The sequence below is a fragment of the Mytilus trossulus genome, unplaced genomic scaffold (genome assembly GCF_036588685.1).
Source record: "Mytilus trossulus isolate FHL-02 unplaced genomic scaffold, PNRI_Mtr1.1.1.hap1 h1tg000210l__unscaffolded, whole genome shotgun sequence".
Classification (NCBI taxonomy): Eukaryota; Metazoa; Mollusca; class Bivalvia; order Mytilida; family Mytilidae; genus Mytilus; species Mytilus trossulus.
Genome location: NW_026963310.1, coordinates 3,204,196 through 3,227,445, shown reverse-complemented (window position 1 = coordinate 3,227,445; position 23,250 = coordinate 3,204,196). Strand labels below are relative to the sequence as shown.

The 23,250-nt window shown below is 31.3% G+C and overlaps 1 long non-coding RNA gene across 1 annotated transcript; it reads left to right on the top strand.

Annotated features, from left to right (window-relative positions):
• On the top strand, positions 1-12,947 carry LOC134700966 (uncharacterized). The gene is made up of 4 exons (XR_010103997.1): positions 1-98; positions 9,600-9,684; positions 10,720-10,875; positions 12,723-12,947. It is a non-coding gene; the product is annotated as an uncharacterized LOC134700966 (long non-coding RNA).
• Positions 12,948-23,250: the final 10,303 nt, after the last annotated feature.

Here is a 23,250-nt window from a genome sequence, read left to right as displayed (position 1 = left end):
TATCGAAACAATTGAAGAAACTATGTGATATATGTATAAGCCAAATGACATGTTAATTGGAATTTTAAGAGGTTACCTCTTTTCTATTCTTCAAATGAGTAAGTATTTCAAATTTCTGACATTTTAAGAAAGATAGTCATATGGATTATAAACTTTAAATTACTTGATATATGTATGACTTCGGAAATACATGACATTTAATTCAATTACACAATCAATATAAGGAACATTGCGTTCTTGCCAACGTCATGACTGAATGTCTATATTGTTTATCAATTCAATTTGTTCAAAGATCTCCTTCTACCCCAAAAAGGTATACGATCGGTTCTTGAAAATGATAAACATGATTAGATTTTGATCATTGCTAGAAGATTACAAAATTTGTATATCCTAGGTTAATTGAAAATATTTTGTAATCTTATATCTTCGTTATATCTATTAAGATGCAATGTCAGAGAGCACCAGACAGGAATGTTCAACTTAAAAAAATTATTTGGTCAAACATATATTTTACTCTTTAAGTACAACATACTGACTGGGAATATATAATTTTTTTTACAATTTTTTGTGAATTTGTCACATTTTTTTTAATGAAATTCAATATAAGCACTCAAACTGCGAATTTTCATTGAAATGAACGGGGAAAAGGCCAGTTTCTAACCGTTTTCAATTATTCATCATCAGAGAATAACAACACTTATGACTAAACTACCTATATGGAAGTCTAGTAATATGGTGGTGTAAAAAAATAATGAAAATAAAATTTTTGGTATCTTTTAAATTAAAAAAAAAAAAAAGGTAAAAAAATGCTAAAATGGGGAAAATTGAGAAAATTGAGAAAAGCCATTTGTTTTACCGTTTTCAATTATCCACCATCGGAGAAAGACATAACTTATGACTTAACTACCTATATGGAAGTCTAGTACTATGATAGTGTAGAAAATAATGAAAATAAAGTTTTTGGTATCTTTTTATAATGTTTTTTAAAAAAATAAGGTAAAAAAAGGCTAAAATAGGGAAAAATTGAAAAAAGCCAGTTTTTTTACCGTTTTCAATTATCAACCACTAGAGAAAAAACATCAGTTATGACTAAACTACTTATATGGAAGTGTAGTACTAAGTTGGTGTAAGAAATAATGAAAATAAAATTGCTGGTATCTTTTTTACCTAAAAAAAAAATTAAGTATGAAAATGCAAAAAATTTGAGAAAATTGTAAAATTGAGAAAATTATTCTTTGGCAAACGAAAATGGTATTACATGGATTCAGTTGCAAAATACCATATAATTTTGCATCTTTATTGTATTTATCATGTTAAAGTGATAGGTTTTGATGAGAGAAAAATAAAAGGAAAAAAGGTGTAGTCTTGTCTCCACTGTGTTCATTATTGTGCCACCTCAACAATAAAATATACACTGTTCATTTCCTGTTTGCTTCTTTTGTACAAATTTTCACCATGAAATTGATGTTAGTATGGAGACGTAAGAAAAGTCTCATTGAATTAGCCAGTAGATCATAAGTCAATGCCACAGATACATACAATACAATTTTTGCTGTACTTTTACCTTTGACGTCAAAGTAAAAAGTTGATTTTTGTTTACAAAAAGTGTCAGGAGCAGATTTGTTCGTCCTGTGACAAAATCTTGTGATATTTGGCACATGTGTGAAGCACCTGAAGACAATGTGTTGTGTTCCATAGATGATTATCTATGACTGATATATCCTTAAACAATGTTTTACATGTAGGTATATGTATATGAAAGAGGTTGATATGTCCATTTCGAAATCAGATACTTTGACATAACTTATTGCAACTGTTTGAAAATCCTTACACTTGCTAGTTTTGTGATTGCAATTTTCTTAAACGCTGCATTTAGATAATGCTTTCACATTTGATGATGATTTTTTTTACTTCGCCTACCTATTTGCAATTGTTTGCATTAACAACATTGCACACCTTTCTGAATAAACAGTATTCTTTTGAATGACAGGACAACACCTTCTAAATGCAACTAAAAATGTGTACCTTCACATCATGTCATGCAGTAACCCCACATTAAGAAATAAGACAGATCTCCATCCCAAACCATAGTTTTATAATCAGTGACATGCTCTGTTCTTTCCATACAATAACCTAATATATTCTGAACTGCCAACTGGCATGACCATCATTATCATAGATCTTGTCCATTAAATTTTTTTTTAGGGATGGGAGGAGGATTTCTGATTGTTTTTCCAAGGACAACTTTATGTAAGGGGACTGACACCACGTGAATACATTAGTTCATGCATGCATATACTTGATAGTGACAAAATCTACAAATAATCATGCTCTTGGTGTTTGCAAAATGAAATATGATATGCAGATTGGTTTAGTTCTTTGCTGAAGGCTGTACCTATTATTAATTATAAGTATTGCAGTATATAAAGAATAACCATACATTGTCTCGAAATATAAATGTTATTTGTACTCGGCTTCAACAGCTCGAAATACTCGGCACAGCCTCGATTTCTACCCTTTTTTTATACCTTGTACAAATAACATTGATATTTCGAGACAATGTATGGTTATTCTATATTTAGGTTAAACTGAGACTTATTTTATTCCTCATAATTATAGAATATAATCAAATTTGTAATAGTGCATTGACTTGACATATACATGATATAAAGATGAGGCTGCTTAGAAACGGGGAAAAGCGAGTCTCTAAAGCTGCTTGTCCCCGTTTCGTGCAAAATCCTTAAATTGTTGATATGTCAAGTCGATGCACTATTATTTTCTTTATACTGCAACCTAAAAAACAAAAACTATTGTGATTGTTGTTTAAGGTGTAAATGTAACTTATTTGAGGTATATATTGAGCAAATTCTCCTTTACATAAGGCCTCATATCAGACGTAGAAATGACAAAACACATGTTTGAACAGTCATTATATCTATTTGTAGCGTAGGAGCACCAATTAGCAGGGATGCGTAATCAAAATAAGCTAATTATCTAAGTTTTAAATGGTTGTGAATTAAAAAATACTTTCATGGTTTTAAATGGAAAGGCACCTAACAAAAAACATTATGAATGTTCTACAATAATCATAACAAAATTTATTACTACATGTACAGTAATGTCAATTATTTTATATTGGTTAAGTAGGGATTTAGAAGTCAGTGCTAATATTTGGTGAAGCAATATATATTTAAAAAGAAATCCATGTGATAAATGAAATGTCCATCCGTAAATACTTGACATTTGTGTTTATTGATAATGTATTTCAGCTATTTTCGGAAAAAAGTTCACAAACAGGAATGTATGTTCAGTATTGATTTGTTTTTCTTTTTCCTTCTTTTTCTTTCTTTTAATAGTTCAATCTACGTACTTGCACTATAATACGGTTTTGGAAATTGTATATATAGTGATGACCAGCTTTACTACACGTCTTGATTCATTTACATAATACACCCTGTTCATACGCAAACGTCGATAAACACTTGAGGAAGGTTATTTGATATTCCATTTTAACTATTAAAAATATATATGTGATGACGCAAATGCGTATTCTTATCAAGAGTATCAGTTAGTATGCTTTCTATTTACTATTTCTTGCGCGCAAAAACACGACGTGTTTTTCTACCTAAGAAATATATTACTGAACTTTGTACTTTTTTTTTTTTTTTTTAAACTATTTTCATTCCATTGTCACTAATGATTCTTTGTAGAATTATTTGCGTCTGGCGTACAACATATTAATCCTAGTATCTTGTCATATCTTAATGATATACAAATTGCTTCTTTTGAGAGTATATATAGAAAAGAAGATGTGGTATGATTGCCAATGAGACAACTATCCACAAAAGACCAAAATGACACCAATATTAACAATTATAGGTCACCGTACGGCCTTCAACAATGAGCAAATCCCACACCGCATATAGTCAGCTATAAAAGGCCCCGATAAGACAATGTAAAACAATTCAAGCGAGAAAACTAACGGCCTGATTTATGTTAAAAAATGAACGAAAAACAAATATGTAACAAATAAACAAACGACAACCACTGAATTACAGGCTCCTGACAGGGACAGACAGATACATAAATAATGTGGCGGGGTTAAACATGTTAGCGGGATCCCAACCCTCCCCCTAACCTGGGACAGTGGTATAACAGTACAACATAAGAAAGAATTCATAAAACTTTTTTAAATAAATATTCTTCGAAACCAAGTTTCTCTGTAGAATATTTGGACTGATCTGGAAATCCTTAAAATTTGAGATGTTTATGAGACCACAATAAGTCTCTATATAAGGGGTTCAAATGCAACTGGTGTGTTACTCTCAAGAAATATATTAAAGAAACATTTTATAAACGTGCATGCCACAGGGTTTCACCTCACATGGAAAATGTATCTATACAATATCTACCATGAGTAGAGACAAATTGAATAAGGAGTTGATAATATGAAAGACACTATAATATGCTAAAATAACGATATATATATAAAAAAACATCCAGATTATAAAGTAAACTGAGTTTACATTTTTATATTGTTAAATTAATTTTATATTGTAATTGGTCTATTCAATTTGCATAATACCTCAAGTTTGTACAAACTGAGATTTGCAATAGTCTTATGATAAAAAATATATAAACCCAAGAAACAATTGAAATAGTCCTTTGAAATGTCTTTTCCAATAGAAGCCTGTATATACACATTTCTATTATTTCTATTAACAACTATCTAAATTCACTTTCAACTAACGTGTGTACAATTCATAGGGAAACAACAATCGTTTGGTGACTAGTCCGCGATATTAGGTTCACGTGTTGCTTTTTTTTTTTTTAAAGAAAACAACTTGTTTTCGTTTTTTTTTTTTTCACATACAACGTATATGTATAACAAAGCAATTTCGGTCCGTGTAACACTTCTATTCCAAAATTTGATTTGTTTATCGAGACTGGACCATACCCGCGGGTCCGTACCTGAATAAAAAAAACATACGCCTTATATTTAGCCTGCATTTTTAGAAGGCCTATTGTTATTTGATAAAGTCAATCTATTTACTACATGTAATGATAGCTGTGGAGGACCAAAGAGTAAGAGTGTTTATATAATTAATGTTGTTTGGAATTTTTTTTAAAACTGACGATATATTTATTAAAATTTGAAAACAAATAGATGTGACTCTTCATTAGAATGTAATTTTCGAGTAGTGTATTCTAAATATTTTGTTTAAACATCAGTTTATTCCAACCACTAGGATATACTATTTGCGTTTATAAATTTGATAGTATACACGCATGTAAAAACTATATTTTACGTAGTCTTTATTTTTCTCTTTTGATTTTTTGTCAGGTGTTAACAATGAACCATTCATGCAGAAGTTTTTTATCAAAAACTTTAGCTTATCATTTTACGAGTTGGCAATTAGATACGTCTACAATTCAAATATTGCATGAATCAGGATGACTGTGTCTTTGTGTTGATAAAAACTAAAATAAATAGTGGTGGGGTATATTTTAAAAAGACCAATGCATTGCATTATCCATGACATCTGAGTACGTAATACATTGAAATAGTGCAAATCATATCTCAAACGTTTGACAATAATAGTCAGCTGGTTCAAATCTTAATTATAATTAGCAATGATTCTCACCGAACATATATTACCTGTAAAATCTTGATGAGCCAGAACATTTACCGATTATTGCCCAAAAAGGAGACACGCAATAAAGATAAAGAAAACATGACGTCAATCGTCGAAAAAAAAATCCATTCTCTTTTTCACGACAGTTTCTACTTACAGTAATTGGGAAATCATTATGTATAAACTGGTAATAACATTTGCAATTAATATTTTTTAAAATGGTGCTATTTTTCTCATGTAATATAGAATCTAAAACAATTGGCATTCTTAAAATTTTATATTTAATTCAGTGTCCCAAACAATGAAAACCTTCGAAATAAACACATTTATTTAATTAATTGTCCAAAAACAAAGTTTGGAAACCTATGGTTTTGTTCGGTTTGTGTTGTACTAATTCTTTACCTGTTAATCATTTTCTTCCTGTCTCCTCTTTACCCGATTCCGTTTTTAACGAATTTGAAGTTGTCCATAGTAGTTCCCAAAAATCGCTCATCATATTTCCTAAAGGTTTTATAATATGTTAGAATGTGTAATGGTGCATTCATTATTTTGTTTATTTCTTTTGGTTTTATAAATTGTTACTTTGAGATTCCAGACGAAAAGAAATATTCACTCTATAGAACCTATGGATTTGTCCTACTCTTTCATTTACAAGTTATTATAACCTGAGAAAAAATAGTGATCAGTCTTTAGTTATAACCATTAGAAAAATGGCATTCGTTCACAGACAAAAAAATTTGGCTGTTTCATAGTACATTGAACCGATATGATAACAACATATTTGGCAAAAATAGAACACTTTTCAAGTACAACTATTCGTAGATAATGAGATATCCATTCATAATATACGTATGTGAAACAGAAAATACTTGATTTTACGAATATAATTACGTAAATTTTGTTTCAATATAAACATAACAAAGAATAAAAGACACACCTGAATTGTTTTTTTATTTGAATAAAGCAGATCATACCAAAATTTTACATTCACAGTCTGTGGATTTCAAATCGAAATTAGGATTTTAAATTATAGGTTTAAAGAGCACATAAACGTTAACACCATCACTGTAGGGACTTTTCGAATCATAATAAGGATAATCTCTCTCTCTCTCTCTCTCTCTCCATCTCTCTCTCTCTCTCTCTCTCTCTCTTCTCTCTCTCTCTCTCTCTCTCTCTCTCTCTCTCTCTCTTCTCTCTCTCTCTCTCTCTCTCTCTCTCTCTCTCTCTCTCTCTCTCTCTCTCTCTCTCTCTCTCTCTCTCTCTCTCTCTCTCTCTCTCTCTCTCTCTCTCTCTCTCTCTCTCTCTATATATATATATATATATGTATGTATGTATATATATATGTAAAGTCTCTGAATGGTTGTTTAATAAAAACTATAACACAAATTCCCATACGTTTCGGCCATTACGGCTTCTTCATTGGAATAAATTACAACATTGAAACAACAATTAAATCGCTTGGATACATTACGTTATAATAACTTCTATGATGTTCATTTGCCGCGTTTTTCGCTTTTTAGATATTAATATATTTATTATCGTTCATACATTGTGATGAGTCCTTCAGGTTCTAAAGTTTTCAATTTTTTCATCCAAAAGGCTTCTTTAGGTTTTCTTTAAATTTCTGTCCCAAATACTCTCTCTATGGCGGTAACTTTCAAATTTGTCATTGAATGATTGTTCTGATTGAAATGGTTGGCTACTGGATCTTCTGTTTTTTTGTGCGTATTTTTGAAAAGTTCAATAGCATTCGTTGATATAGTATATCACCCGTTTGTCCTACATATATAACTTTTTTCACATTTTGCACAATTAATCGCATATATCACGCCTACGGTTTTACAATTTATTTGTCCCTGAATGGTATATTCTTTGCCGGTGTTGTCACAAAATACCCTGGTTTCATTTATATGTGAGCATAATCCACAATTTTTAACACATGGTCCACATCCATTAGTTTGTTTATAAAATAGTAAATTATGCTTTTTGTGCACTAAGATGTCTTTTAAGTTGTAATCGCGTTTAAATGCCACGATAGGCGGATCGGGGAATATTTCCTTTAGTCTTCCAGATTGATGGAGAATTTTAAGATTTTTTATAAGAATTGAATGTACATTTGGAAGCGCTTTGGAAAAAATAATTACTAAAAGGACCCTGTTGTTTTCTTTCTTCTGTTTGTACTGTAATAGATCTTCTCGATTAAAATTGTCGACTTTGTTCAATTGAACTTCAGTGGAAGAGTTATTGTATCCACGTTTTCTTAGGTGCATTTTTATTTCTTCTCTTCTTGTTTTGTAATCTTCTTCTGTTGAGCAAATTCTTTTGACACGAATACCAAGACAATATGGTATAGCATTTTTTACAGAGTTTGGATGGCTTGACGACACATGTGAGTACTGGAGTTTATCTGTTGATTTTGTATAAAGATCTGTTTTAAGTTGTCCGTTTTCTATGTGTGCAAACACATCAAGGAATTCATTTTTTTCAGTTGAGGAACGCATTTCTGTTTTAATTCTCTGATGCAAATTGTTTGACATTTCGTGAGGTTTTTTTTATTCATCTAAAGCATGTTCCAATATTCCCCAGATGTCATCAACATATCTCCAATATGAAAATGGTTGTAAATTGCTGTTTTGAAATGAATTTTATTCCCATTGTCCGATGTAGGTGCAAGCATCATTCATGTCTAGATGGGAACCAATAGCTGTTCCTTCGGTTTGTAAAAAGTGCTTTCCGTTAAAGCTAAATTATTGTTTGCAATGACTAAATCCATCCTTTTAAGAACATCTTCCGTTATGATTGATGTGTTAGTTCGATTTTCTAGTGCTGATTTGCATGCTTCTCGCGCTTCTTTTCTTGATACGCTTGGATATAATTTTATTTACATCTAAACAAAACATTATTGTGTTGTCTGGTAAAGGCTGTTGTATTGCATTTAATATGTTTAAAAAATATGTTGTGTCTTTGATATAGGTGGGTTAGTTTCGAACATTCTCCGAAAGCTCGTTTTCGACTATTTTCGTCTATTCAAATTAAATATATATATTACTCGTCTAAACATCAACCAAACAATGTTAGATCTGTAAATTTGCTTTCTCAAATTTTTTGTTCTTCCCTCGCCGGGATTCGAACCCATACTACTGTGATATCGTAACACGCACTGCAGCCGTCCCGCCAGACCACACGACCACCTGGGCTCTACAAAAATAAAGCTTTCAGTGGCCGTGTGTTACCTCTCCTCGTCAGTTTAGGTCTAGCGGCGTACTACAGTACATGATATATAAGGCATGAATATACATATTACGTTTTAAATTATTTGTCGGATGTCAATTCCAAAAGTTACTTAAAACGTATACTAAATACCTTTACAGATACAAAGATGTGTTGGCAAATTCGGCTATACCTGTAGAACAGACATGTACACCCTTAAACTAACGATGTTTTTTTTTTACCTGAACCTAGAAATTGAGACACGATCCAGGTAAACTGGTAAATTCTTTGAACCAAATTAATCTGAAAGGTAACACAGTATACTCTGTAAAAAAGAATTTAGATACATATATTGTTTTATTTGTATACATATTCACTCTGTTGTATTTGGGAATACACAGAGAAACAAGTGATCAGTATGATGAAGTTTCATCTGACAACGTGATAATTAAATTTGGAGGTTCATGAACTTCCTGAATTCCTATGGGGAAACAAAACAGACGAAAGATACTACAGGGACAGTCAAACTCATAAACTGACAACACCATGTCTAAAACTGAAAAAGACAAATAATAGTTTGTTCTATTAATAATTTTACAGTGAAGTCTCTTTGGTAATATCAACTTCACGTAGTTCGGCACTAACACCATTTAAACAGTCCGTCATTGTGTAAGTGTGCTATGGTAGATTTTGTATTCCTGTCTTTCATATTTGTTATGTCCACTTTTTACTTATTATGTGCGTTTGTTTTAGTTTTAGTTTTTGCAGATGAAAGTAAATACTGTTACAAAGTCTATCATTTGGGGAATGAACATACCATATGTGAAAATAACGAAGAGTGAGTATTTTGTTTCTTTACATCAGAAATCAATGTATATTAAATGCAGCAGCGGCGGATCCAGAACTTTTTACAAGGGGGAGAAGCGGTGGCGCTGACGGACATCGAGGGAGGACACTCCAGACCTGATTCGGTTCTTCCCTATAGCATGAACCATTTTTTCCTACGAAAGAGGGGGATGGGTCCGGCTCCCACCTCTCTAGACCCCTTCTGGATCCGCATTTGTGCAGGACTTAATTCACGGATATGATAATCCTCCCGTGAAAAGAAAATGTAACACAGCGGTTAACTTAATAATGAAACAGCCGAACACGCTAGGCCACTTGACAACCCAGGCTCGAAATAATCGAGCTTTCGGTAACCGACTGTTACTTTTCGTCGTCCGCTTTAATTTAGCATCATACCACAAGACATTATATATTAGGGATGAACATGGAACATTACACATCATCTAACTTACCTATCGTAAAGGATCTTACAAAACAATGTAGGATGCAGTCACAGAAATAAATATAATATAAGTTCGACTGCACCAGTGACAATTCTACAAAAATATTGTACCCTTCAGATCACCAGTGATGGTGAGACAAATCTGAAAAAAAAAGTATTGTTTGTTGTATCCTGGCAGGTCAGTTGATCAGGAATATGCCATCTTCATGCGTATATACCATTTACTTTAGAATGAAGATTGATAAAAAAAAAGAATGACTGAGAAAAGTAACGACCTGTCACCGAAAGCTGGATTTTGGTAATGTCGAGTGTACTAGGTGTTCTAGAGCACCGGGCATTTTGTCACAATATCCCAGCAGCATAAGTTTAATAAAGATCCAGGGAATAACACAAATATAACATCAGGCCTTTCCCACGTAAGTTTCAAACTGATAATAGTTCGTTAACAAAATGCAGTTTGTTGGTTGAAACTTGGTTGGTACCAAGAGCATGATTCCTCTCAAAATATATAGATCAAATGGTCCCAATGTGCTTAACTAGTATTATGCATAATGCCATCTATTTTTTATGTTTATTTTATTTCAGATTTTATGTACCTCCTGTCGTTATTGTTGTATTGATTACAATACTTTTAATATTACTTGTATGTTTAGTACGGCCCTTGTAATCAAAGACAAATTAAAGACAAAAAAGAAAAGTTACTGTTAACAAAACTTGAAGAAAGAATAACACACATATAATGTAAGTGTTAATCAATTATTTTTTACAAAAAAACTTTGACAGTTTTTTTTGACTGATAACAAACTAATAAATAATTTTCATTTTCTGGTAATCAAATGGTTTTTTTTTATTTCTAAAAATCTTTTTTTTTGGCCACATTGATTTTGTGTCAAAAAACTATGGTGTGTCAAATCTTCAAACACAATCCAAAAAAGAAGCTGCTTTAAGCTTAAATGATGTGTCCATACTTGCTCGGCTGTTCTGTGTTTAACCTCTGCAGGAAATTTGTGTTGCCTTAACTCTGAAAGCCTCTTGCTATATCTTTGGCATAAACCAGATTATGTGTAAAGGTTAGGCTTATTATGTATGGTGTTGTTGTGTCCCCCCGCCTGAATTCACATAAGTTTGAAATAACTCAATACATTGTAAAATGTTATTTATGTTAATAATACACTAATATAAAGTTTATTTTAATTCAATGTACCGTTAATTTTATTCATTTCTTATTATATAGTTATCAAAGGTACCAGGATTATAATTTAGTACGCCAGACGCGCGTTTCGTCTCCATAAGACTCATCAGTGACGCTCATATCGAAATAGTTATAAACCAAACAAAACAAAGTTGACGAGCATTGAGGATCCAAAATTCCAAAAAGTTGTGCCAAATACGGCTAAGGTAATCTATGCCTGGGATAAGAAAATCCTTAGTTTTTCGAAAAATTCAAAGTTTTGTAAACAGGAAATTTATAAAAATGACCACATAATTGATATTCATGTCAACACCGAAGTGCTGACTACTGGGCTGGTGATACCCTCGGGGACGAAACGTCCACCAACAGAGGCATCGACCCAGTGGTGTAAATAGTTATCAAAGGTACCAGGATTATAATTTAGTACGCCAGACGCGCGTCTTCATAAGACTCATCAGTGACGCTCATATCGAAATAGTAATAAACCAAACAAAAACAAAGTTGAAGAGTGAGACATATATATTTAAGAAATACATTTTTTTCTTAAGATATTTTTTTTTCTTCATATTTATTGTTCAGAAATACAATCAAGCCTGGAGGAAAGACATAGAAAAATATGAATTTATAGCTTATCATTCTGTGGTCGTCATCTGGTTATAATTAGTGAACCACTAAGAAAGTGTGTCCACATAATTTATATCTATCTGATCACTGATGACATGCTGAGATAATTTCTAGAAAAATATAAGTAAATCCGGGCTTATGTCTTAGAGTGTATAGCGATGTCGTTGTTACGACATAGCGAAGTCGTTATAACGATATAGCGAAGTCGTTATAATGATATAGTGATGTCGAAATTACGACATAGCGATGTCGTTATAACGACATGTTGAATGGCCCTATTCGGCTTCCGTAATAATTTGCAAAAATATTTGATAAATTAACTTTACAAAGTTTTATTTTGAAACTAAGTTTTAAATGAAATAAACAGTATGCGTAGACACAGATTTAAAAAAAATGTACATTATAAACAGATGACATGTAAGAATGTTTGCAAAACTTGATTGATCTATATAAACATGTGTCCAGTTTATCAAATGAACCATATCTGCAGACTATAACTATTTATTTTCTTAAATAATCTTCACAGTTGAAACATTACAGCAATAGCAATAATGTTTTAAAAAAAATCAGATTAGGTTGAACTGTTTTAAATATTAATCTTAAACAAATGTTAGATTGCTGAAGATATATAGATAAACTGCAACATGCAATATTTAGATTTAAGAAATCTTATATCGAAATTTAAATCGAAATTACTTTTATCATGTTGCATACGATTGTCATGGAAAAACAAACATGTAATTAATTACTGTAACATGGTTTTCTTTTACAGGAACACTGCACATAGCATTTCACCAATCACACAATGTACTGCTGTCAACAGATGATTGATATGATACCAAAGAAAAACTATCTCAATATGTAACTTTCGTTTCATTTTAAATTAAATTCTTGATCTAATATTTCAATTTTTCATACTATATGTTATTGACCAAAACGTCCTTCAAATAACTTGAACGTATAATGACCAAAATGGCAGTTGATAAGCAATGTAAAAAGCAACCAATGAGCGTCAGTCTGTACACATATTGAATGTGTTTAATTTCAAATTAAATTTAAAATGCTCTTTAACGATTTTATTTGTCATTGGTAATAATTGATTGTAATTATGTTAAATAAGCTGGAATGACTTTGCCTTTACCACCTAAAACTCTTGGTGCAATAGCTTTAATATGAGCAGAAACTCTCCATCAAATTTAACATGTGAAATATTCTCTCCACTGAGAGATATATACTATGTATGCAGGAGCTGCTTGAATGTTGTTGCATAGACAAAAAATGTCCTACATCTTCGAATTCAACATCAAGAAAAAAATGCCTTGTTACGAGTTCGGTAGGTGTACAAACTTTAAAAAAAAAGGTGTATTACACGGATACTTATTCAAATTAAAAGTAGCATTGACAAGCATTACCTTTTCTCGTCAATGATGGTGTGCCAAACAAAGAATGACATAGGAAAAATCCTTGAATAAGATCTGAATAAGAATGTAGATAGCAGTTCGAATTTACTGTAAGTTAATGTAGATCAATTACAAACTAATGAACATGGTTAGTTGAAAAAAAGGGTCAGAATTCAAGAGCTCTTGCTTATTAATGGTTTTATACAATGCCAACTTTTACATTTTAAGAGTTCTTCCATTGATACATTCATTGTAAATGGATTACAAGAACCTAATACTACCTTGATGCGCAACTGCTTCCACTATACTAATATCCTTTTAAAGATAATACATGCAAATTATTAAATATCTGGGACAAAGCGATGGGTTTAGGATTAGTGAATGGCCCTTCATCATTGTCTTTATACTGCAGAAACGTGATAAAACACTTCTGAGATTTTAGACATTTTTGGTATTAACAACTCTTGTTTCGACGATATCTTTTACCTCCAACCATTGTAACGGCCAAATGGTAGATATGTTTAAGAACAGCGGTATACTACTGTTGCCTTTATTTATAGTAGAAATATGAAATAAGTATGATATGTGTGGTACTATTGCCGAAGAGAAAACTATCTACTAATGTGCAATTAATGTGGATGTAAGTAATTATAAGAAAAATATGCCCTTCCGTAATAAGGAAAATCTTAACTAAAGAGCAATTACTTTAAGAAAAATTATTGAAAAAATATTAACAAATTCATTTCGAAAAATAATATGTAAGACATGAACTTACATTAACCAACACCAACCACAGAGGGACAGGTCTCCAACTGACTGAAATCATACTGTTACATTTACAAACTTAGTGTAATACCCGCAGTCTGCCTCTGTTGAAATGTATGCCTTTTCTGTGTTTTTTTATTTCCTTAATTTGTCTAAAATAGACTATTCATCTTCATTTTCAAAAGTGGTGTTTATAGCATGTTGAACTAATCATGTTCATGTCAGAACAACAAAAAGGGGGGCAGTTCAAAACTTCCTCAAATTAGCTAGAATGTATCGTAAGAAAATTAAGAATTTTAGATACTTAACGTTATTAAATAAATTTATACGCGTTATGCTAATCAATCAACCAATGCCTTTATTGAAACTCCATTTATAAATTCAATGAGTAATTAATTCAATTTTTTACACCAATCTCAAAGGTAAACAAATCCGTGATAACTGGTTACACGCAATTAGTCTAAAACGTTTTTTGCAATTGAAAAGTAATTTAAAAGTCACAAACATGCTCTAAAAACCCACCCTATATTACACACTGTATTTTAAAACTATTTGATAAAAAGTAAGTTACGACAAAAGTTATGTCAAGTGTATTCGTATGGAGTTTTAACTTAAGGCGAAGTGTACGTAATTGCACGCCCCTAGCAGAATACGGGATTAATAACGTTCGACGTTAGTTACGCAAGTTATCTCCCTTACTCCAAGAAAGGACACACGAAAGAGAAAATACTTCGTGCGGTCTATCATAAATCCAACAAGCACGCCCGTGCTGTCTTAAAAAATCTAATCATGAGAAATTATCTGAATTACTCCAGTTAAAAATCAAAGTATTCTATTTTTTCGTGCATCCTGACTTTAATACCAGTTAATTATTTTTTGACGCATGGGACATGAAAGGCAATTCGTGTAAAACTTGTGGTATCAACAGATTAATTTGTAAAAACGCCTCACAACAGAATTATAAATAAATACACATGTGACGATTCTACTTCTATTGATATCAAATTATTCAAAATGAAACCTGAATTGACCCAACAATATCGTTTTAAAAGCCGTAGTTTTGAACAAAAACACACAGTACTCAACATAAAGATTAAGGTTACCGAACAATTAATGAATGACATGTGAAATGAATTATTAGATTAAACAAACGTTGACATGTTCGTATTTTGTGCAAATGAAAATTTTAGGACATGTTTTATATCCATTTAGAAAATAAGACGATACCAAGAGAATATAATTTGACCACTAGTCTAGGTCAACACAAGTCGGGAGAACAAAGACGAAAATTAACAAATTAGGTCCCAAAAAATACTCATAGTAAACTAAATACTACACTAAACATTTATCTTGGAATAAGTAAAAACTATGTCATTCAACTTCCAGTTTCAACTTTTTCTACATTTGCAGAAAATAAACAGGTGTCTTCTATTCCGTCTGAAATTTATGGGAAAACTACATTTAAATTTAGAACCAAATTGAAATTGAAAGTACAAATACACATGATTCATGTATGATGAAAATATAACACGTCATTTCTTCTTTTTCAAATTCCAATTTCGAAGAGATATCAAAATTTGTTTTCTTTTATTGTGCCTGTGTGCATCATTTCAAATTAAAGAAAAACATGTAATTTTGAAGTAACGTTTTATTCTCAAGTCTCAATTCAAGATTATTAAAAAGTAGAATTATATATCATTACTGTTAAAGAAAAGAGGTCAGGAAAGTTGTGTGGCACTTGTTACTGTAATTTAATGTTTAGTGGAATGAGAGGTGAAATGAGTTCAGACTTTTAATACATTTCGATAGCATTTTAAAGATTATTTTTTTTAATTTAACGGAAGTCTACTGCAAGGGATGCTTAAACGACCTCAATGATTATCCAGGAAGATCTCGCACTCGGTCAGCTCTATGCTTTCACTTAGTTCATGATAATAGATCATAATACAACAATTGAGAAGCCTGTGGTGTACTAGCAGGGGCGGATCCAGCCATTTAAAAAAAGGGGTCCCAACCCGTAGGGATCTTCCAATTAATTGTCCAATAATGTTAGAATTTGGAGTTTCATATCATTTACATTCAACGTTTTTTATAGGATATTACTTTTTTTATTATCAACGTTGACCCCCCCAACAAAAAATGTATCCGTTACATCGACTTCATTTAACCAGTGGCGGGTAGTTGACTCATTGGATGTCATACCACATCTCCTTATTGTTTTATATGATATAAATAGGAAAGCTATGCATTTGCATTATGCAGAGGCTATATTCGTACGGCACTTCGCTAGGTAAACCCGTGTAGCAATACAGTATGAATAATCTCCGTGTATTACACTGAGTACATTCTTGTAACATTTTATTATGTAAATTTGTAAAGCATAGAACATGATTATTCTCATAAGGTCGCATTCTTATATAATTAATTTTACACTAGTTAATTTAAAGCATAACTCTATATTTATCGCTAATTAAAGCATTATCCTACACAAATGTTATTGCCTAACACTGCATGGGTATGTTACGGTCGTTATTGCACTGACTATGTACGTCGATGTCAAAGATCATCTAAGGTGTAAGGTTTTCATTTTGAATATACATGTATGAAATATCTGCGACGGGTAGTTATACCAAATACTCCGATATTTTCTTTTTTTTTTTAAATGTATACATAAGCGAGTTCTTCTTTTTAACCTCATTGCGGTCAAAACAATTCTGAAGATTAAATGAAATGAAGCGCTTTTCTGGATTAACCTAGATAAGGGACACTAAAGCCAGAACATTTTAAAGCCACGGATGTATAAGAAATAAAATAGTTGAAGAGCCATAGTATGCTTATTGTTTAAATCCGTGTTACCCCAAGGGTGACTGGGGAAACGAAATATTGTCGCTTGGTCTTCTCCCGACCGGCAGTAAAATATTAGCCGAAGAGGAGCGTCCGTTTGGCTGTGCAAGATTTATTAAGCTCGCAGTCACGTGCTGTCAGGATGGGAACGTTAAATCCGATGCCTCGTGTAAAGAGAGTGCCACACTGTATGCCCGTTAAAAACCATTGCAACAACTATAATTTAAGAGTTGAGTATGTGCACTGTTGCACGCGGCCCTATCCAATGTACCCTCATTTTCTAGTGGCACTCCAAATCTCCCAGACCATCATCCCAGATGGCCTCTGTTATGAACAAAACTTCCTATTGTTTTTATTATTAACTTGTTCTCGTCCTGAACATGCATGACATATTTGCCACTGGGCGTTAAGCAACCAACAATCAATCAATCAATTTAAATCCTTAAATTAGGATTTTTAACAAATAATGCATGGAACAAACAAATATTGTCTTATGTTACTGAAACTTTATTCACAACATTACATCACTCTTTGTCATTTAGTTAAAGAAAAGGGAAAGTGGTCGAGATTGAAAATTTTGTCAAATAAAATACATGTTTGTTTTGGAAGGGATGCGTCTTGGGCAGGTGAGTAAACATGACTAATGACATAGGTTTATTATGTAGACTATATTGTGTGCAAATCCTCAGATTAACAACATGCAGAAATGACGAACATGAAAATATGCAGAAAATAGATCTACTTTTTAAATACAAACATGAAGAAGTAACATTGAAAACGAGGTGTATACCCGATCCTAGTATTAAAGCCGGTCAATTCATTCTGACAACACTCTGTTAACCGGGAAAAATTCAAACTCGATATTTGATTCATAAAAGAATTAAACAATCCATGCCAACATTGAAAAAGGTTCGGAAATCACTCTAATATAGAAAAGATGAAATTAAAGTCTACGGTAAATTTCTTTCATTTGCGGTAAATTAATTTACAAACTTGCATTTCTTTTGCGACAGAAGTATTCTTTAAAATAAATTAGTTTTTTTCCTTATCAATTTGTAGCCTTAGATCATTTGTAATACATAGGAAGATGGGTAATACACACGCACGCCATTGCTACGACATTATACGTTATTATAGAGTTTCGGCTTAGAAGTTGTGACGACGTTACTGCAGACAATGACGTCGCCAGATATTTTAATGTTCCGGCCAAAAAACTAAACTTCAACAGAGAGTAGCGTAAAAACTAATACGGTTGCTAAGGACTTTCTTTGCACCTATGGATTCGTCTTTCATTTTTAAATCGTATATCAATTTTAGAAAAAAATCCATTGTCCAACAAAATAGAAAATCTTTATAATGTAAAAATATCTGCTAATTTTGATGATTTTCCCTATATATCCTTTGTAACTTTGGTGTATCATGTAGCTAATTTCAACGGCTCGTATCTCAAAAACGAAAACGGTTACCCACTTTTTTTATTTCATTTTCTGGTGTAATTTTACAAGCAGAATTCGTATGTGAAATTTAAAAAAAATCCATTGTGTAGTTCAATTACGTACACTTCGCCTTAACTTTATGTTACATTAGTTTTTGTTCCTAAAATTTCCTTAAGCATTCAAAATTTTGAATGAATTATCAATACTAATCCGAAAAGTTTTGCCATCAAAACTTAGATGTTTCACATGCTTATGCATACGTTGAGAGGCTAGACTTAAAAAAGTCGACATTATGGTATGTGTTACATTGGAACGACATTAAAATGACAACAATATTGATGAGCTTTTGTACAGGAAATTTGTTTTTGGGGAAAAGATATATAGATTGAATATTTAATATGCATGATCCGTGTCTCAGATTTCCAAAAAAATCAAAAGAACAAATGTATACCCTATTAAATTTAGTGACCTCTATTAAATTGATGTCGCCAACTTCATTGGAGTTTTTATAAGAAAATGATAGGAAAAATCTGAGACACCGTTTTAGAGGTCAAATTGTGTTGTAAAATAATCTATAAAATGTTTTGGAATGTGATATATTGCAATTTTCTACTATTAGCAGATTAGTTAAACTAAAAATTTATATAGAAAAAATGAAACGATACAATTTTGGTCATCTTCATCTTTATCTTTAAAAATTGATTCAATGCTAGCTTAAAATAGTTTACTACTTTTTTATGAAAAATAGTTGCTGCTGGAACATTCGAAGACATGTTGAAAAAAGAATAAATTTCATAGGATAATAATAGGTCTTATGGAGCTTACATTCAGTTGTAGATATAGGATAGCACATATTAAAATTTTCTATTTTAAAATCTAGCTAGCGTTTTCAACATTTAATTCACAACTTCTCATTGTATGATTTTAAAAATAGGTCATTTCTAGTTTTAAATAGCCAAAATTTTCTGAAAATCAGTAATTGCTAGAACGAACAAAGACGTTATGGAAAATAAACAGTTATGAGTATTTAAAGAATAGATTGTACAGTGGGTCATGAATTAGTCAATTCCTGCTATTTAAGTGCATAAGATATATAAAAACAATATACAAAGAAAAAGAAAATCGGATGTTTAAATCACTATTACACATCAAATGCAGGTTGTCGTTATATTATTCGAAACAGCAGATAACTAATCATAAGGCTGACGGAGCTTACATTCGGTTGTAGATAAAGGATAGAACATATTACATTTTTTTTGTTTTTAAATATAGCTACAACATCTATATTGAAGCGTTTTTAACATTTAATTCATAACGTCTTAATTGTATGATTTTACAAATAGGTCATTTCTAGTTTTAAATAGCCAACCACTATTTTCTGAAAATAAATTACTGTTAAAACGAACGAAGACGTTATGGAAAATAAACAGTTACAAGGAATGAGTTATGATTTCGGTAATTACTGCTATCCTATGGCTCAGATATTTAAAAAACCGCAAATACTAAGAACATCAAATATTTTAATAACTATTACACGTCAAATGCATGTTGTTGTATTATTTAATACAGCTGAAAACTATTAATAGGTCTTATGGAGCTTACATTCAGTTGTAGATATAGGATAGCACATATTACAATTTTCTATTTTAAAATCTAGCTACAACATCTATATTGAAGCGTTTTCAACATTTAATTCACAACGTCTTAATTGTATGATTTAAAAAAATAGGTTATTTCTAGTTTAAAATAGCCACAATTTTCTTAAAATCAGTAATTTCTAGAACGAACAAAAAAAGACGTTATGGAAAATAAACAGTTATGAGAATTTGAAGAATAGATTGTACAGTGGGACATGATTTTGTCAATTCCTGCTATTGAAGTGCATAAGATATATAAAAACAATATACAAAGAAAAAAGAAAAAAGAAAATCGGATGTTTAAATCACTATTACACGTCAAATGAAGGTTGTTGTTATATTATACGAAACAGCTGATAACTAATCATAAGGCTGATGGAGCTTACATTCAATTGTAGATAAAGGATAGAACATATTTCATTTTTTTTAAATATAGCTACAACATCTATATTGAAGCGTTTTCAACATTTAATTCATAACGTCTTAATTGTATAATTTTACAAATAGGTCATTTCTAGTTTTAAATAGCCAACCACTATTTTCTGAAAATAGGTTACTGTTAAAACGAACGAAGAAGTTATGGAAAATAAACAGTTACAAGGAATGTGTCATGATTTCGGTACTTCCAGCTATTAGTTGGCTTAGATATTTAAAAAAAATGAAATACTAAGAATATCAAATAATTTAATCACTATTACACGTCAAACGCATGTTGCTGTTATATTATGTAACACAACTAAACACTAATATTGAAAATAAGTGTGTCCTGAGTTTAACGATTAACATGGTCAAGGTAAGTAGCCACGAAGTTTAGGTTTTATATACATTTGATATTCCAATTTGAATTTAACATACCCGTTTTTTTTTCTCTGTATCAGTTTGTCGATATTTTCAATTGCTCGAAAATAGCGTGAATATGATCAGGATGCGTGTGTATATATATTTATAAAGAAACCTCTGTCTACTGCGCGCTGTTACCTTTGACAAATATCACTTTTATCATTACATATCATTGACCGATATAAGTACTAATAAAAATGGTATGTATTGCTTGACATAACTTTCTTCCTGACCTTTGCATAATCTTAATGTTTTATTTTAAATAATATACTTCCAAAACCTCACTTAAAGGTAGCAAAATATAAAGATTGTTTTACTTCCAATCTCCAACCTTTAAAATGCTGCTACTTTCTTAAAACTGCATATAAATTATTAAAAGAGGTATATATAGATAGATAAAAGATCATTTTTTTAATGAATGAATTATTTTTGCTATGCAAACATTATGCAATCAATTTTTATGCAATAATGGCAAAATCTTGGTCAGTTCACTTGAGTGAATTAAGCTTTTTCAGATCCATATCTATACAGAAAATGTTAACGAAATATTAAGCAACACAGCAGGAGCTACAAAAGGGTGCCTTAAATTATTGCTACCTTATTACATTATCTCATAAATCTCTAATTAGTATAAACATTATGACCACATACAAGTAGATAATATGTTATTAGGTGTAACATTTGATGTTAATATTTTTTCCTAAATCTCTCTTGCGATATCCATGAAGAAGCTAAATTCAAATGAAAGTGGAAATTTCTTGTAAAATTTTGAAGACACAGTTAACATTAAAATTAATTACATAATTGTTCCATAATACTAATATTGCATTGATTTGAAAGAGTATCCTGTTAGCTATCCATATATAACACTTTTTTAAATTCATAATCCTTACAAAGAAAGTTACATCGATTTAAAACTGAGGAACTGGATGAATAAAATCTTTGTAGTGTGCTATCTTAGGCCAAATAACATTTTATGTGTGGTTCCAGTTACCTGGCCGCCACTAGTTTAACCCCCCCCCCCGGCCGCCCCGACCTTAGAACTTTTTTTTCATTTCTCGAAAAACAAATTTTCAAACAAACAAATTTTCAAGATCAGGATTGTGAATTAAATAATAAAAAACATAGATAACTGTCATATGAATTTCCAACCGTAGTATCCTTTCTAGCTAAACTGCAACAATGATTAACAAAATGTCCTATTGTACATCTTTACAGCAGTGGTTTTTGCATACTTATGGTATTGGGGTGCTAAAATCAATGTGACATTAATCAAATCGATAGTTATTTGTGTTGCATCGATTGAATACTGAAATGATATACCACTATTTATGTTTTTGGATTCAGTGGAAGATGTAATATTACTTGCTAAAGAATGTATCAGTCAGTGAGGTAGGAGCTCATTTTCATTCAATTATTGAAAGGAGACGTCAAGTCAGGTAAAGAAGATGCTAGGAGTTTAACTGCATTAATGGCTAAAATCAAATTTTACTGAAGTCAAAAGCTATCAATCATATAATTGTATTGCGTATTAAATACCATATTTTGTAATTCATTATTAAATTATTGTTTGCTTACGTCGATATCAAACTAACCCTGGTATTTAATAGCAAACCAAGGGATACTGGGTATCTTTTCGTAACATAAAACACACCAGATTTATATTGGCAGATTTCCAGTTTCATAATTTCCAGTTTTGTTAACACAGTTTGTTAAATATAGAGCAAATAGTTTTAAATATATCATTGCTTATATACCTATATGGAGTTATATTCTTTCAGAACGACAGGTCATTCTTTTTCAGAATCGCCCCGGACGATACCATGTTTCAATGATATATGCTACAAGGCATAAAATAATGACCTGTGTGAGGTCATTATTTTCCTTGATAAACATGCAATCTATAACCCACTTCAAAACTTTATTCGTCTAATAGTTTTTTGTTGCCGATTTGGAAATTTATTTTTGAAAGTTCAATCGATGATAGGTGTAAAAGAAACTGTCATTGTAGTGTCCCACATTTTACTTTTAGAAACAAATAACGTGAAGTTTTCTTAATTTGTCGTTACAATAAAGAAACATTATCATATATATGTCAGATGAATTTTAATGTAGACTTTCAGAAAATAAATCCAGATTTGATATATTCCTGTGTAAGATTTTGAAAATCTTATTGAGTCAAACTGAATAGGTTGATTGATTTTTGGTTGCTTGCTTAACGTCCAGTGGCAAATATTCCATGCATGTTCTGAACGATACACACTGAATAGGAAATCATACCGTGACCAACATGTATTTATATTCGTCTTCGTGTCAGTTCTTAACTTTTTTAAATTTATGTATACCTTTTACTTTATCAAATGATCAACTAATAAGAT